Genomic DNA, 16,015 nt, shown 5'->3' on the forward strand with positions numbered 1-16,015 from the left:
CATCCCTGCTCAGCTCATTCAGGCTTCCCAGCAGGAAGTCCCAGAGCAGATCCCAGCATGGCTTTATCTATTAAGCTGCTCCTGTTGTTATTAATCATGTAACAACTCTATCCAGGAACTTTATGGCTGTCACTGCATCCCACAGTGAGGCTAGGCTGGAATACAGGTCTCTCTTACCATGGCACAGCCCAGCCCCTGGAAAAGAGGGATCTTGTCCATCAGCAGTAGGAGACACGAAGCTGTTGTACCAACAAGGGCTCGTGGTGCTGACAGGGATACAGACATCCCACAAATATTAACCAGTGCTCCTCACAGGCAGCTGAGAAGTGGCTTTTGCTTGGCCAGACTCCCAAACCCCTGAAGACTTCAGGAATTTTGCTCTGGTTTTATTTTTGCCTCTATTAAAACAAAACAGCAGTCTCAGGCTTACAGTCTGGAAAACAAGGGGTACAGCTCTGAGGTTATAGAAAAGGCTACAAAAAGGCTGAAGGGCTTTGGATATCTTCCTCAGGGCCTGGAGCTGAAACTCTTCTTGTTTCAGACCAGGACAAACTTCTAACAATTAAGAAGCAAGTAAATCATCCCTCACCAAGAGCACCTGAGCTGTGGATGCCACAGCAGCAGCAGCAGCAGCACTGCTGTTACCAGTCTGAGGATATAAAACGTGCTGCTCTGAGGGCAGAAGCACATCAGTGAAGCATTTTTGCTGCAGGTTTCCTTAAATAACCTCACTGGGTGAAAAATCACGAGTATCCTTAACTTCACTTCCAGGCAGAGGAGCAGAGGCACAGTGAGAATTAACTGTGGATTTTTAGTGTCCACATCAGCTTTCCTGGGCGTGCCTGATCTCCCTGTGCAGTGCCAGGTGATGGGGGAAATGATCTGTATCAGGGGCTAGATCTCAACAATTAAGTAGTTTGAGATCCTCAAAAAAAAGGAGGATTACCTAATAGGAGCTATAATGACTGACTGTGAGCCTTCCCTTTACACTGGGCAGGTGCTTGGCACAGAGCAACCTCCCCAGTTCTTCCCATCTCATCTCCCCTGGGTTACTTTTTTTCCTTGTTTATATATTTTTTCTTGTTTATATATTTTTTCTTGTTTATACATTTTTTTCTTGTTTACATGTGTTCAGCAACACAGAAAAGAGCCCGTGGCATCAGTACAGAGCCAGCAAAGGGCTTGGCAGGTCACCTCTTCTACAGCCACACATCCCTTAGACCTGGGTGAGGCAACAAACCCTCGTCTCCCCCGGGGCACTGGGATGTGGACAAGCTGTATAATTCCCTAATGTGACATGAAACCACCAAATCTGCTTTCTCTTCCCCAGCTCCTGTGGCTAATAAGGGGTGAGGAGGCACGAGCACAGGTATCAGTGCAGCAGCCTGACAACCAGGCTACTGACAGCAATGGAATAGGAGAAATCACCAAGGGAGCAGAATAACAACCAGCCAGGAGAAAATAATAAAAGCCTGGGAACATTCACCCAGTCTGGATAACGTGGTTGTCACTGGCTCCTTCCTCCCTGGGCTTTGGGGGACACACTGGTATCTGAAGAGCACAAACCAGGAGGGATATCTGTGGCCCCCTGGCTGCTGCTGTGTAAAGCACAGCATGGAATGGGGATAGCAGGATAGCAGGGGTCGGAATTAGATGATCTTAGAGCTCCTTCCAACCCAAACCATTCCGTGGTTCTGTAGTACCAGACAGGTCAGCACCACCACGGATCTCTGCCCAGAACTCAGTGCAAGCAAGAGTCACTGCAGATCCAGAATATCCATGAAAATTCTGGGGTTTTCCGTGTCTTTATGCGCCATTAGTCTGTCTTTCCATGGAGACAGAAGCTCTGGAAGCACCTGAGGTGGTGCCTCTGCAGCATGTCCTGAGCTGTAAGCACAGCACATCTCAGGGAACAGCAGATTCTTCTACAAGTTTTTTTGGGCAGAGGTTTTGAGAGCTTCATCTGAGTAAACACCCCAACACCAGGGTCCTTAACTGGATTGATGCTCAGAGCAGCTCCCAATTAACCTTTTCCCTTGGTTACACAAGCAGGCTCCAGGACAAAACAGGAATGACAGAGCAGCTCAGTGTACAGAGCAGGGTGAACGAGGCACCACAGCACTTTAACCTGTCAGAGCAAATTTATAATTCAATACCAGGATTAATAGCATGTATCACATTTAAAGTCCCTATTATATGTGGCCAGGCAGATTAGCAGATGAATATAAAATTAGTGCCATAGCAGCAGGCACAAATTATTCAGAGACTGTCCCTCCCTGCAGCAAGCAGCAGATCCACGAGCTTTTGGGTGGCTCAGGGCAGGAATATGGAGCATCCATAAATCTGTACCCAGCCCACCTCCTGCACAAAGCAATCAGGTCCTGCAGGGCTGAACAGGAATAAGGAATATCAGTGCTTAGAGTCTGGAGAGCTTCATGTGTTGTCCAGGCACTGCAGAGAGCCCTGTGAAACCCAGACCTCCCCACAGCAAACCCCAGGGAGCCAATTCCCCCATTTCACCCCCAGGGATACACAGTGGTAGGGAGAGCCCGTGGCTTTCCTGGGCTCATCAAAACCAGTGTCCAGATGATGACTTTGATGATGTGGATCCTCAGGATGCCAAGGGGGTCCTCAGCCCCAGTTTGGGATGCTGTGCAGGTCCAGAAGACACTTGTGCCAGAACGTGTGACCAGCTCCTTCAACACCACACTGACCAAAATGTGGGGATTTTGATATTATTCTACTACAGTAAACATTTTAGACAGTGATAGGACAAAGGGCAAATATTTTAGACTAAAAATGGGGAAATTTAGATGTTAGGAAGAGATTCTTCCCTGTGAGGGTGGGGAGGCCCTGGCACAGGTTGCCCAGAGAAGCTGTGGCTGCCCCATCCCTGGAAGTGTCCAAGGCCAGGTTGGACGGGACTTGGAGCAACCTGGGCTAGTGGAAGGTGTCCCTGCCCATGGCAGGGGGATGGAACAAGATGGTCTTTAAGGTCTCTTCCAGCCCAAACCATTCTGTGTTTTCTGAACTTACAGAACTGGGTCAGTTCCTGGCTGGGGTTGAAGGCAGGAAACTCCAGGTCCTGCTGCACTGCCACAGCTCTGCCTCTGCCTGATCCCAGGCTTCCCCCTCAGTAATTCCAGGATTAAATGAACCTCCTGAATGAAGCAGCTCACCTGGTGATAGCTCAAGGATTTCTAGCATGGGAGCACACCCTGAAATCCTGGAGTCACAGAGTGGTTTGTGCTGAAAGGAAGCTTAAAGCCCATCCAGTGCCACCCCCTGCCATGAACAGAGGCACCTTCCACTAGCCCAGGTTGCTCTAAGCCCTGTCCAACCTGGCCTTGGACACTTCCAGGGATGGGGCAGCCACAGCTTCTCTGGGCAACCTGTGCCAGGGCCTCCCCACCCTCACAGGGAAGAATTTCATCCTAATATCCAGTCTAAACCTACTTTCTTTCACTTTGAATCCTTTCACTTCATGCCCTTGTAAAATGTTCCTCTCCAGATTTCTCATGGGCTCACTGCAGGTACTTAAAGACCACAACCAGGTCACCCCAGAGCCTTCTCTTCTCCAGGCTGAACCATCCCAGCTCCCTCAGCCTTTCAAAGTGCACACTGCCTTCCTCCAGCACTTCCCCTGGCTGCTTTTCCTCTAGAGCATCCAACAGGTTGAGCTGCCCTGACAGCAGGGAACCAGGTAGCCTGTCCATTGATTTTTGGGATGTCAGGACTGGCACAGGCTTAGCCCAAGTGCTGGTTCCTGCCCTGGGGCATGGCAGGAGGGAGATTCCCCCCTCCCTGATCAGCTTGCAGAGTCAGAAGCATTTTGCACTTTGAGTTTGATGTCAGAGCACATCTTGTACTCTTGGCTTTTTCAACACTACATGGAATTCCTAGAAGGAAAACATCCTTGAGAGCAACGTGCAAAAAGAGTTTGAAAACATCCTAGAATCCTGGAATTCTGGAGTCATTATGGCTGGAAAAGACCTCCAAGATCGAGTCCAACTGTTAACCCAGCACTGCCAATCCCACCACTGAGCCAAGTGGCACATCCACACATTCCTGAACACCTCCAGGGATGGGGACTCCACCTGTGCCCCAGGCAGCCCCTTCCAGTGACTCACCGTCCTTCCCATGAAGAAATTTTCCCTGATATCCAATCTAACCCTCCCCTGGCACACCCTGAGGTCGTTCCCTCTGATCCTGTCCCTTGTTCCCTGGGAGCAGAGCCCGACCCCCACCTGGCTCTACCCTCCTGTCAGGGAGTTGGAGAAAGATGGGAATCTGCAGCAATGCAGGATCCCATTTCTGTGTGGTAGAGTTCTTAAATAATTTTTTTCTAAGCCAGGAAGAGGTCTCACATTCAAAGCAAATTGCCTTTTGTTATTTAGCCTCATTACTGCTGCTGATCTGATTAGATTTTTAAAACATTCATATGAAAAAAATCGATTGTTGGGACTATTTGCCTACAATAATTCCAATTTGTGATATAGAAAATGAGCAACATAGTGCTTTTATTTTCCTCAGCTTGCTATGATTGACAAAAGAAACTTTCCAAACGTTACATATAACACTAAAAGGACATTTGAATATGTCAAATTCCTGCCACCAGGGTGGTAGGGAGAGGGACCAGCCCTCTGCACCTTGTTCCCAGGAAACAGCAGCTGGAAAGCTCAAGCCCAGCTGCAGCATCCATCCATCTGTGAGTGCAGTACAGGGGGGAGCTGTGAGATTACTCAGCAGACCTGCTGACAGGCTTGTAGAGCTCTGTCCTCGCTCCAGCAAACCTTTATTTTTGTTGCAGTCACTGGAGAGGATGAAGGAGGTTTGGTTAAGGCAGAACACACAGAGCAGCAACCAGCAGCCACTGCATCAGTGACACTCTGAAGGGAACAGGGGCTGTGTGTGTCTGCCTAATGATGCCTCCTGGATAACAGGGAGACACTCGAAACCAGGGAAGCATAAAGTGATCTTTCTTCTCCAGACCTGCCTCACATCTGGTAGTGGGAAAGGAGGAGCTGCCAGAGGTTTGACAGGCTCTGATGGTTTCCCTGCTCATCACTCCCAGGGCTGTTTATGCCTGTGATGAGGAGTTTAATTAGTCACCACAAGAAAAAAAGCACTTATGTAGCATTGGACTGCACAGCTGAGATTGTTGTGAGGTGTTTTTACAAAGATACCCCAAGGGGTGTAATGAAAGACTCCCAACTTCAGCCACATAATCACTCATGAAACTCAGAAAATTAAATGACAGTTCACAGAGAAAGAGGAGAAATAAAAAAAGAGTCATTGAGAGGAAGTATCTGTGTGTAAGTGAACCTGAGGAGGATGTAATTGGCACTGACAGCACAGAAGGGATTGTCACTGGTTTTTAAAAGAGAGTGAAATGGGGCCACTTTGTGGGTGATCCCAATTCTTCCTATTCATCCTCGGGGCAAAGTAGGTTAAATATCACACAGATTAGTTCCCTAACTTGGAGTAAGGGCCATGTGAATCCACACCTTGTGCAGGCTGACAGTGACAGGAGCTGTGCCTTCCCAAGGTGTTGTGTTTGCAGCTGGCTGAGGGTGAGACCAGAGCTGGTCCTGGTGGGAGGCAGGAGGGGCAGGGATGAGTAAAACAGTCCAGCAGCACCTCTGATGAGCAGCTGTCCCCAGGCTGGAGCACCAACAGCAGAGCCCAGCAGCTCCCCTTCCACTGCAGAGCTCAAAGGCACCGAAACGATGTGGAATCAGAAACAATTTATTATAATTTTATTTTTATTTATATTTTTACTATCAGGCTACTTGCTTCCACTCTGCAGGAAAGGAGGTGAATGCAGGAGCTGGGCAGGTTCTGGTGGTTCCAGGGGCACTAAACATGGACAGCCTCCCACAGAGGCTCAAAGGGAAGAAGTCGCTGATGAAATCACAGGATTTTATCCCCTAATGCCCATCCAATGTTTCTCTGCTGCTTGAATGAAACCCAGCATGGCTGTGCTCAGTGTTAACAGAAACCTACTCATCTGCACATCTCCCCTTGTCAAGGGCTTCACCACATCCTCTTATTCCTGCTGTGTCTTCCAGTGGTTCCCACAAACATATTTGGCCCCCACAGATCTTCACAGAATGCTGCCTTTGAGTGCTTGTGGCAGCAATTCAGCATTTGGGCTGTTCCAGAAACCTGCCTTCCCTGCAGAACTAAACATAGGCCAGTCACAGATTTAATAATTTTTAATTCTTTTTTATTTCATGAACACAATCTGTGTGATTTTATCCACATCAGATGGCCCTGTGAGAGAGAACTGTGTCCTTCCTGGCTCAAAGGAGACAAACCAGCAGGTGGTCTTGGTGCATCACAGCCCTACCCTGGTGAAGTTTAATGTCCCAAAGGGACATGGAAGGTCATCTTGTCTCACCTCCACATCCCAGACACCCCTGTGCTCCCACTGGAACTGGGCTGTATCCATAACAAACACATCCAGCTATTACTGCTCACTGGTGGAGAATCCTTCATTCATGGTTTTAACAAGGATATTCTCTGTTAAAAGAACAGATACAGCTCATTTACAGTCTGAATAAGTTTGTCCTGTACTTTCAGTGTTAGATCTCATTGTATTAAATGTCTCTGCCTTATTTTGGGATCACTCATCCTTAACCTTGGATGAGTTTGTCTGATTGAACTTTGGGAGTTATTCACCTCCCTGACTTTATCTCATTACCTCATCTCTCCTCTGGTGCATCTCGAAACATGTCCTCAAATTTAGGAGAATCCTTCCTCAGCTGTGGCTGTTGGACACTGCACCTCTGCTGGCATGTTGCTGTGGACCTTCACAGCCAGGGCTGATTTCCCTCATGCCTTCCATGTCTTGCTGCTCCTCACCACAGCTGTGTCTTTGCTCCAGTGGGAATGATTTCCCATCCATCCTGATCACAGTGCACACTGTTTGTTTATGCCCAGTTTCCCAAATAAGCCAGGTTGCTTTCCAGCCCCAAAAAGACCTCTCTCTATCCTCTCCCCAGGTCTTTCTGCCACCTGAAGCTTTCATAGAATCACAGAATCCCCTGAGCTGGAAGGGACCCACAGGGATCATCCTGTCCAGCTCCTGGCCCTGCAAGGACACCCCAACAATCCCACCCTGTCCCTCAGTGTTGTCCAAACCCTCCTGGAGCTCTGGCAGCCTTGGGGCTGTGCCCACTGCCCTGGGGAGCCTGGTCAGTGCCAACCACCCTCTGGGGGAAGAACCTTTTCCTGAGATCCAACCTGACCCTGCCCTGACACAGCTCCAGCCATTCCCTCCAGTCCTGTCACTTCTCACAGAGAGCAGAGACCAGTGCCCATTTTATATTTTCTCCTGGATGATCAGTACAAACATGAAATGGTGGAGAGTCCATGTGCCCGTCCCTGCAGGACCTGGGTACAACACCCCTCTGAGCGTGGACTGACATGTGGAGATTCATTTTTGGGAAAGTTTACAAGGCCCTGCAGTGAAAGGGCAAGGGGAAAATGGTTTTAAGCTGGCAGAGGGTTGATTTAGGTTAAATATCATGAAGAAATTCTTCCCTGTGGGGGTGTTGAGGCCCTGGTACAGGTTGCCCAGAGAAGCTGTGGCTGCCCCATCCCTGGAAGTGTCCAAGGCCAGGTTGGACGGGGCTTGGAGCACCCTGGGCTGGTGGAAGGTGTCCCTGCCCATGGCAGGGGGTGGGAGGAGATGAGCTTTAAGGTCCCTTTGAACCCAAACCATGCTGGGATCCTTTGACTCTAAGTTTTCCATCTATTGAACATGCACTGTGTTGAACTCATTAAACTGTAATTGCTTGATTGCAATTGATCTTATGATAAAGGAAAACATTTTCCTCACTGTCATCATGGTGCTTACAATGCCAGACAAGCAACACATGACCCCTTTGGGAAGCCTCTGCATACAATTACCAGAAACATTAAATGTGTAATTAATAGAGAAGCACTGAAGCAACCAGAGGAACATTTTTAATAACAGCTGGAATACACCTTTCCATCTCAAAGCCTTGAAGGGGTAACTATCAAAATACTTGTTGACTGAGTTATCCTTCCACTCAACTAGAGGTGGTTCATCTGATTTGATTTAATTTCTGAAGACTAAATACCAGGTTTTTATCCTATAAGTATCCCAGGAGGCAGCTAATATTGCCCAGCAGGGCGAGTCTACCTTGGCAAGCTTGTACCGTCTTCTCTTCCCTTCTCCCTTTCTGGTTTCCTTCCCAGAAACTGCTGAAAACATTTTCTTCCCAAATACTTCCCTGGAATAACCTGCCTTTCCTGTGTCACCCTGAAGGAATAAGAACATTAGCTTTGGTGCAGCCTGAAGTCAGGAACGTGATCTGCTCCCCCTTTACAGGGAAGGGAAGGCACCAGGAGAGCTGGAAGGTAAATATCCACTGCAGGGTTTTCAGGAGAGGAGCAAATTTTCTCGGGGAGAGAATCACTGAAAAGAATGTGAGTGTTTAAAAAGCAGGCTGCTGCTTTTCAGCTTTCTCTGCACAGAGGGAGCACAGAACTAGGGGGGTGTAGAGACTGGATTTGAAGTCTGAGTGACAGCAGAGTAGAGATGCTGAAATAATAGGGAGGCATCTTCGATGTTCAACAAGGTCTGAAAATCACAGGAAGTTGGAAGAAAAGGAGTGAAAGCCTAAAAAAATAAAAGAGTACAGAGGAGCAGCTGACTGAAAATTCACTCCCTTGTGACTCTGCAGAGTGTATTAAGAAGGTGTTGAGATTTATGAACATGAGGGTGAATCTTAATTTTATTTTTTTTTTTTATTTAAATAAAAAGCCCCACTGGCTTTGTCTTGATGCTCCAGATCCGGGAAGCCCCTGGGGCAGAGGGAATATCTGTGAGCCATCCCTTCTGCCAGAATGCTCCAGGTTCCTAGCAGGATGCTCAGCAGCATCTCTTTGCACCTGCAGCAGTGTCAGAGGGAGACAACAACTCCATTGATTTCAATTATCCTTTGCAGGGGTGAGGTTTAATGCTTAGATTTGTCTCTCCCTTACAGTGTTCAAAGCAGGTTCACGCAGCACAGCTTTAGCATAAGTGTATTTCAATAAAGGTAATGAAGAAGGAATCTTTATTTTTTCTAGTGCTTGCATAAACTTCCTTCTTGGGCAACAACCCAGTGGGCAGCCAAGGGCATAGATCAGCCCTGGGGGTTCAGGAGGCAGCTGGAAATGAGTTTTCATTCTCCACACTGGCACCACACCACACTAAGTGCATTTTGGGGGCTCTGGAAGCAGCTGGTAAAGCATCACTGTCAAAACCACTGGGATGAATTTATGAAAATGAAATCTATCTTTCTGGATGGTCCCTGAGGTGAAAAAAATCCCTTGAGGCTGGGGGAAGATGTGTTGAGGAATATCCTGCCCTGTGTGTTTTCTGCTTCCCAGACTGACCTCTGAGAGTGTATCTGAGCAGGATGGAGCTTCACTGCTATTCCTGTGGCCATCCATAGGTCCCCTGTGTCACCACAGAGATTGTGTCACATATATTGTGTCACCTATAGAGAGCTGACGTGCCCCAGCCAGGGTGTGTGGTTGATGGGGAAGAAATACAATCCAAAGAGTCAACCTGTGGATCTGCCTTGCTCCAAACACCTGTTTGACCACTGTCCTGTGCTTGCAAAGTCTGTTCTGACTCTGCCCCAGCTAAAATGTCCCAGCCTCCATCCCCTCGATGTCCAGGAGCCTCCTTTGCCTCCACAGGACCCCATTTTCTATGATCATTTCTTGCAGTCTCACAGTGTCCCTCAGCCTCAGAACAAACATCAGCCAATAAATATTTGTCTGTTGGAAAGCATAACCCAGGACCATCAGTCCATTAAAGAGGAACATCCTTGCTGGATGAGCTTTTGAGAAACCTGGTCTGCTGGAAAGTGTCCCTGCTCCTGGCAGGGGATTGGAACGAGATGAGCTCTGAAATCCCTTCCAACCCAAACCATTCTGTGTCCTGCAGTCCTGGGAACTGGGATCCATCCCTGTGTAACCCACAGCAGCACCAGGGTTTTAGTTTCCTGCAGTCAGGGCTGCCCTCATCTGTGTGCTGAATGGATGGGCAGAGGAGCTGAAAGGAAGTGTGGAGATAGGACAGCAAAAGTCATGTTTATCCACTTCAGCTGGATCTTTGCACCAGCACAGAGGACCCCAACAGACCTGAATGGAGCCACAACTTGAAACAACCCCCTTCCACCAGCAGCAAAGGATGGGCTCTGCTCCTGTGTCTGAGGGCAGAGCCAGGCAGGACCTGCTGACCTGCAGCTCTACAGACACAGGGGTGGTTTGTGCTCTCCCATCTCCTCTGGGCTACCTTGAAATGACACAGTTGTCACCCATGTGGCTGCCACTGCTGCTCTCGGTGCTCCCAGCCCATAGCATTTGTCTGGGCTCAGCTGCCAAAATCCTCAGGGCTGTGCAGTCCACCCAGGTAAATGACTGTTGACAGGAGAGCGGGGAAGGGCTGACGTGGGCAGAGCACTCCCCAGGCTCACCCAGCTTGCCTTTCCCTCTTTCCCTCAGCACATCATGTTTGGGAAGAGCCAGTGGACACGAGAATCCCTCATGCACAAGCACCAGGCTGTGATGAGGCAGAGCTTTGCTCTGCCCTGTGTCCTGGCTGCAGGCTGAAACCAGTCCAGCCTATTTCCAGTTCAGGCCTGGGCTGCTTTTCTCTCTTGTTTTTACCTTATGAACCAGTCCTTGTCTGTTCACCACTATTTTCATCTGACTGGGATGCACCAAGCAGAACCTTCCCCAAGAATTCCCTTTCCATTATACTTGAAAGTTTAAGTGATATTCACTAAAATACATGATTAGAAAAATGAGGACACACCTGTCTTCCTACAGCCACCCTTGGCATCACCCATGGCATCATCCATGGCATCCTGGCCCACCTCATCACCAGGGCACAGACCCAGGGAGAGACACCCATTAGACAGAGTCTTCTGAGACCCCCCTGCAGCCCAAACCTGCTCCAGCTTGCCCTGGCCCCAGAGCAGCTGTGAGAGGGCCTGGGCTGTTTGTGACACATCCCTGAGCCTGCACTGGACTCCAAACACCCCCATCACTCCAGGTGCCAGCACCTCCACACGCAGGGGACCTGATGGTCTCGATGACAGTGACACATTCACTGCCTCCTCCAGGTGTCCTCTCTCCCAGCCTTGGTCTCTCAGCCCCTCTCAAAGACATGTTGGCTTCCTGGCAATCACTTTGGAGTGATAGAGACTTCAGAATTATAAAATATCCCCTTCCATTTCCTCAGTGAAAGCCTAATTTATGGAACAAAGAGTTTTAAGGTGTGAGAAACATCAGACAGCGAGTTCCCAGGCTGCTCTCTCCTCCCCTCACTGCAGTGATGCTCAGCACTGCCCACAGAGCAATCCTTGCTGGCATCCAGGTGCAGGATCACACGGACAGCTTTGCCTTTCCAGATGACCCCAGGCACTTCTCATTATCCCTGCACGAGGTAGGATCCCTGGGAGCAGGGCTGCACCAGTGCCAAAGCTCATTAACCTTCTGCATTCTGCCTTCAAAGCACCTGCCAAAGGGGCTCCAAACAGCTACTTCAGGATGGATTTTCCCGGTTTTTACTTCTCTTTGAAAAGGAACTCTGGCATTGAGTGGTCTGGTGCAGGTTGCTTTGTTACTTCTCTGGGCAGGTTTGCCAAGGGGGGTGAGGGTGATGGGACATGGAAAGCTCTCCCTGTTGGCACTGCTGTCCAGGGAAGGGCCACGGAGCTGGGGAAGGGTCTGGAGAACAAGGAGTGGCTGAGGGAGCTGGGGGGGGCTCAGCCTGGAGAAAAGGAGGCTCCTTGAGGAGACCTTCGAAAAGTAGCAGAGTTCTACAACTCCCTGACAGTTTAATATCTTTATTGATGATTTAGATGAGGGTATTGAGTCCACCATTAGCAAATTTGCAGATGACACCAAACTGGGGGGAGTGTTGATCTGCTGGAAGGCAGGAGGGCTCTGCAGAGGCTGGATCCATGGGCTGGACAGGCTGGATCCATGGGCTGATTCCAAGGGAATGAGGTTCAACCAGACCAAGTTCTGGGTCCTGCACTTTGGCCACAACAACCCCCTGGCAGCCCCATGGGCTGGGACAGAGGGGCTGGAGAGCAGCCAGGCAGGAAGGAAGCTGGGAGTGGGGATGGACAGGAAGCTGAACAGGAGCCAGAGTGTGCCCAGGGGGACAAGAGGGCCAATGGATCCTGGCCTGGCTCAGGAACAGTGTGGCAGCAGGAGCAGGGCAGGGATTCTTGCCCTGGACTCAGCACTGGTGAGGCCACCCCTGGAGTGCTGTGTCCAGCTCTGGGCCCTCAGCTCAGGAAGGACATGGAGGGGCTGGAGCAGGTGCAGAGAAGAGCAACGAGGGTGGGGAAGGGACTGGAGCACAAGTGCTGTGAGGAGAGGCTGAGGGAGCTGGGGGTGTTCAGCCTGGAGAGGAGGAGGCTCAGGGGAGACCTCCTGACTCTCTGCAACTCCCTGACAGGAGGGGGGAGCCAGGTGGGGGTCGGGCTCTTCTGCCAGGAACCAGCAGTAGGACAAGAGGGCTGGGTCTTGAGCTGTGCCAGGGGAGGTTTAGGTTGGATATTAGGAAGAAATTCTTTACAGAGAGAGTGCTCAGCCATTGGAATGGGCTGCCCAGGGAAGGGGTGGATTCTCCATCCCTGGAGGTGTTTAAGGTGAGACTGGATGTGGCATCAGTGCCATGGGCTGGGAACCACGGTGGGGTTGGATCAAGGGTTGGACTTGATGATTTCAGATGTCCCTTCCAACCTGGCTGATTCTGTGATTCTATGGCAGGAGTTGGAGCCAGATGAGGGACAAGCTTCAAAATAACAATGGACAGGACAAAACAAATGGCCTCAAGCTCTGCCAGGGGAGGTTCAGGTGTTATTTCTTCACTGACAGAGTGGTTAAGCAACTGTCCAAGGCAGTGGTGGAGTCACCAGCCCCAGAGGGTTAAAAAAATGAGCAGATGTGGCACTTGGCAATATGGTTTAGTGGGCATGGAGATGTTCAGTCATAAGTTGGACTTGATGATCCTGGAGGTCTTCTCCAGCCAAAATGATTCTGTGATTCTCAGTGACTGGGACCAGCTGCATCATCCACAGAGGGGTCTGTCCCTGGCTGCCAGGGTGGCTCCTGTGTCAGAGGTGGCCCTGGGTGCTGCTCAGTATGAAGTGGGTGCCTCAGACAACGAGACAGGGTGGGAAATGTTGAGAGTTAAAAGCACAGCACCAGCAATCCCGTCCCTCAGTGCTCTGTTTCCTCTCCCTGTTTTCTGCTTTCTGCAGCTTTGGGGTGCCTCGGGTCATTGTTTTCAAGCTTCTCTTTCCAGTCTGGAGTCTCACTTACAAAGCAGGAGCTGGAGTTCAAAGCGATGCCTGGGAGCAAAGGGTGCCAGAGCATTATGGAAAAAAATAATAATCGGGAATCAGAGGAGCAGTGAGGAAGTTGGCAACTTGCTACAAACCCATGCTAAATTCAGGCCACTGAACCTGAGGTGTAAACATCCATATCTCATTGCTGCATCTTCATTTTCTGGTTTTGATCTTATTTATTTCAAGCAAGATAACAGGGAATGTGACATGCTGAAATGAGAAAGGCCCCTACTAAAAGCAAACTGCTGTCACAGCCCATCGTGAGACCAGAAAACTGTGAGGAAAGGGCTGCTCATCTTGTTTAACCTTGGTCCAATTTGTAGCTTGAACATTGTAAATAAAATGCAATAAACTGCTACCACCAGTAGTCCAATTGCAAAGCCACTCAGCCTCACACTTTGGATATTCTGCTTAACACAAGCTCAATTCATTAACAAATTTCACTTAAATGTTAGTATTTAGTATCTCCCCCAGCTTCTCAGCAGCCAGGCTGGGTTGGACAGAGCTTGGAGCAACCTGGGCTAGTGGAAGGTGTCCCTGCCCATGGCAGGGGGTGGAACAAGATGTCTTAAAGTCCCTTCCAACGAAAACCGGTCTGTGATCGTGAGATTATATCAACAGATATGAAAACACGGATAAAGCTGAGTAAACGCTGAAGAACAACTCTGCAGGTTTGATTCTTTGTGATCAGCTTAGGCACTATTTGCAAGCGTTCAGCCAACCATCAGTTATCTGTCAGAGCTTCCCAAAGCCCGTGATGCTTATCACAAGTGGATTGGCACCTGGGGACTCCTGCAGAGCAGGGCTATTTTTGGCTGCCTCACATTGTTCTCCAGCTTATGAAGTGTCACTCACCCAGCCGGGAGCCAGGGGGGACTCAAGGTGAAGCTGAGCACCAGCCAGGCTGCAAAGAGCAAAGGCATCTCTGCCACCCTGTAAGATGGACATGGATCATCCTGGCTCCTTGAAAATGTCAAGTGATATGGTTAAAGGAAAACAGGAGATGCTCCCTGCTAACGTGAGTTACATGGGTAAATCTAGAAGGAGCTGCTTGAAAAAGTTATTTATGGATAAACTTTGAACCAAAGCCATGAACAGATTATTACTTTGTTTCTGGCCAATTTATTTCTAGCCTTGAGCTTTCTAAACCTCACCCTGAATAAGGATTTTAACAAAAGAAGACAGTCCCAGGTTTCCTGAGCAATGAATCGTTCCCAGAATTGGAGTTACCAGCATCTTTCGTGCAAAACAATGCAATGCTCACATTTTATAGAGGCAGCACCTCACTGTAACTTTTCAACTGTCTTCAAACCTCCCAGGCAAAGACCCCTTTTCTCAGGGCAGTCAGCACCTCTGAGGCTGAGACACCTGCACAAGGACCTCCTGTCTGTGTGGCACGGGCTGATGTAACCAGAAGAACATGAGTGATGTGGTCATGAAAGCTTCATCTTTGCTTGGCTGATTTTAAACAGGTCGCACAGAGTGAGAAGCCCAAACGTCTGTGTTGGACTGAGCTGGCCCTCCTAAGGCACGGAGGATTGTTCACCTGCCTGGAAACACAGTGTATATGGGGTTGTGTGTACCTTCAAGTAGGGCAGATATAATAAAAATTGGTGGCAGAGAGAACAAAACACTTAAACTGATTTAGAGCGGGGAAAACACAAGATGGCACAAGTAGCATTTCAAGGATGCTCCGTGAAGTTGAGAAATGAGTAATTCATGCAGTGCCTTAAAGCCACAACCCCCCTAACTGGAAAATACTAAACAGCACAATTGCACTATAAATCTCTGTGCTTGCCCAGGAAAGGTCCCTGTACAGTAGCTCATCTGGGTGTCACACAGCCTTAGGAAGCATCCTAAACATGCCTGTGCAGATTGTGTTATTTTACAGACCTCCAAAAGCCTCAAATAAGGTATTTGCTACTAGGAGATACTGCCACGAGAGGTTTCCTGGCCTAGGTCTGCTTTGTAATCCTCTGGAGCCCTCCACTCACGTGTTGTGATCCCAAACACATGGACACAGGAGCCACCACGTGCTCTGGGTGGTGCCTGCTGCCTGATTGCCTTGTGGAATTTCCACAGAGTGGGATAGGGAGGTAAGTGCTCGTGGATGGGTGTGGGTGGGACTGGAGTAAACATCACCTCGTTGTGTTTAGTCACCTCCTGACAAGTGCTGAGGGTGCTGGATCCCTACCAAGGTCAGCAGGAACTGAGAAAACTCGGTGTCACTCAGAACTAAAAGCCTGGTGTAACCCAAAAGCTGTGGCTGCAGTGCTGAGGTATCTGATGTTGTGCCTGGCTGTGCCCCTGGGAGCCTGCCCTGCTGCCTGCTGGCACCCAGGGACCCCGACCTGGAGCCTTCTCTCAAATCTGTCCTGAATGTGCAGCCAAACCTTGGGCTGATCCCCTGGGCCTCTCAAGCAGTTCAGGTCTCGAGGAGGATTTTGTAGCTTGGACTTCTCTTTACATCTTGCAGCCCTGGGACGGATCCTTGGATGACATTCAGCAAGAACAGCAAGAACAGCCTTCCCAAGTCGTGCTGACACATCAGCTCTCGTCTCTCCACTGCACACCCAGGATACTGGTACTGCACACCCAGGATACTGGTACTGCAC

The sequence above is a fragment of the Corapipo altera genome, unplaced genomic scaffold, assembly GCF_003945725.1.
Source record: "Corapipo altera isolate COAL_440 unplaced genomic scaffold, ASM394572v1 110, whole genome shotgun sequence".
In the NCBI taxonomy this organism is placed as follows: Eukaryota; Metazoa; Chordata; class Aves; order Passeriformes; family Pipridae; genus Corapipo; species Corapipo altera.